Source organism: Monodelphis domestica, chromosome 5 (genome assembly GCF_027887165.1).
Source record: "Monodelphis domestica isolate mMonDom1 chromosome 5, mMonDom1.pri, whole genome shotgun sequence".
Lineage (NCBI taxonomy): Eukaryota > Metazoa > Chordata > Mammalia > Didelphimorphia > Didelphidae > Monodelphis > Monodelphis domestica.
Window position 1 is genome coordinate 293,705,543 of NC_077231.1, and position 2,776 is coordinate 293,708,318.

Consider the following 2,776-nt stretch of genomic DNA (forward strand, 5'->3'; position numbering starts at 1 on the left):
CTAATTGGCATTTAGAGGAAATAGTTTTTTGATGACACTAGAAACTCTGCTTAGTAATGTTAAATCATGAGAATCTGTTCTCAACAGATTCAGCTTTTGGTTTGTCTTGAGGGAATCCAAAGAGATGTCCATGAATACAGTCTTCCTACTTTTATTTCATTGTTTAGCAAGTAGTCTGGTTTTCTGTGGTATCACACAGGTAACTCTTCCATGCCTTGAACCATGGATTTATACTTTTCCTAGAATCAAATTAAGCACTTCCACTTCCCTTCCATCATGTTTCACAGCTCACCTGCCTGCTTCCTTAATCTCCAAGCCATCTCAATAAAGAACTGGACAAAATTTAATACTTCCTCCCTACTTGATTTTGCTTCTATGGGCTATTATTGATCAAGCACATGACCTTATTCCTTGAGAAAAGCATAGTTCCCTATTCTTCCTGGCTCCACTTAACACCATCAATAGTCTGCAATAACCTCCAAGTTCTCCATTATTCATGGGGAGTTGACTGCCTTGAATCCCTACATCCATCCTTTTGTTGGGTAACAGAATTCATCTCATTAGTCTAGGTGCTGTGTGCATGTTTATTCACCTAAAATAATATCTCACTCTCTTCCTTCTCTGCTTTATTTTAATGGACTCAAGTCAAATGAACACTTCAAAATGGATTTAGTTACAACAACATAGATTAACTATAGATAGTTCCTTTTTGTAACCATAGAAGCAGACCCAGGCAGCCAAAATCCATTAGCATGTGCCAAGCTCAGGATATCAAGGAACACAGCTAAGGTGATTAGATTTTAACCTTCTTCCATTCCTACAGGATAATTGTTGGCTCTTTTTCTTTTTAAACCCTTATCATCTGTCTCAGAATCAATACTCTGTTTTGGTTCCAAGGCAGAAGAATGGCAAGGGCTGGGCAATGGGGGTTAAATAATTTGCTCAGGGTCACACAGGTAGGACCTCCCATATTAGACCTGGCTCTCAATCCACTGAGTCATGTAGGTACCCCCATTATTAATTTTTAATCTGCTTCCCAAACTGCCTGGGTACTATAAGTCCTCACAGGTATCATTTTCAAATTCCCATTCACCCTGGCAGTCTGAGCCTTTATTGACTTGGATTGTTTCTATTCTTCTCCCAACATGGACAGTCCAGATTTCTAAGTCCTGTTCAGTGACTAGGATGAGAAAAACATGAACAGCCCAGTTCCATTATTCCATATCTCTTTCCCTGATCTTGATGCTTCTCAAATGTACTTGGCAGTGACTAAGATCATGTCTACTGTTGGCCATCTGGTTCCATATCACTTATCTTACATTAGACATTCTTGCTTCCTTGATCCTCTTATTGGTTGTGATAGTTCCTGGATCAACAATCCTCAGTCTTACAAGGTTAAAGAGTGGAACAGGACCAAAGTTTGGAGGTTGCTTTCTCTGAAAGAACATATAAAATGCCTGCTTAAGTGTTCTGAGTTATTTTTATTATTGCTGAAATTTATAGGAAATCAAAAGGTAAACAATTAGAAAAAAAAGATGATGTCTTTAAAAGTAGTAAGAATGAACCCCACTTTTCATTGAAAAGTAAATTGCAACTAGACCTCAGCTATTAGTGTAAATTGGTCTCATGACAGTTCAAAATAGATTTATTTATGTCATAGAAGACATTCTAAACAATTAAAATATTCTTCCTCTGCTTTATTCAGAGACATTGTTTTACATCTTTTTTACAACTTTGAAAGGAATATGGTAGAAAGCACAGAGCAGAACAACTTTATCATTCAACTACCTAAAAGGAAATTCTTGAGACGGAAAGAACTTACTTTTTCTCAGTAGTTCTTAAAGTCAATCACAAATCATTTTTTTCAAAAACTATATTACCCAAATAATCCTAATTTTGTCAGTCTCTCCTTCATAACTTGAATGAACTTCATCATTTCGTAGGTCTCTCTGCCTTCTCTTAAAGCTTCTTATGTGTTACCTCCCATGAAAGGATTCTCCAAATTCTGCCAATAGTTATTGTCTCTATGCCCACAAAATTACTCTGTGACTAATTTGCATTTCTTTATCTGTGTATATGTTGATTCTATTAATAAAAAAGAAACTCTGGGAAGGCAAGGAATATTTTATTTTATTTCTTTTTCTTTGTTTTCCCATTTCCTGGAACAGTACCAAGTCTGGTATATAGTGGACACTTCACAAATTATTGTTAAATTAGAATGATTTGGATGAGATAACTATTTTGTTCCCTATCCATTCTAAATGTAGCAGGAAAAAATAATTAAGGCAAAGATATATAAATAAAGGAGAAGAATAAGGAGAAAAAATATATCAATCATTTTCCAAACTCTTTATCAGTGTATAGATCAGACATCCATTTCTTCTATTTTTTTCAAATACAATAGAATATAGTTACTAACTTGCTGCACCTCTGCTCTCTTCAGCTTGGTGACATTCAGCCAATTTCCCAAATGTTCTTAAAGCCCTGAATTATCAGTCACAGAGACATTATTGCCATAGCAAAACCCCTGGTACTTCTCATCCTCAACATTTCAGATTAGTGGCCTCTGAGGTCAATGCTTAGTATTGTCTTTGGCCCACGTAATACTTTTCTGATCCAGTATAAAGGGCAAGTGTGATTGTAAACATAGAAGCTCTGTTGCTGTGACCTCAGCATGCCTCAAAGAATGAGGAAATACAAAGGGAATATCAGACATGGTACAGAGTAGAAATAAGGAACAGGTGCTACCAGCCCTCAAGAGAGCCTCTTCTTAAAG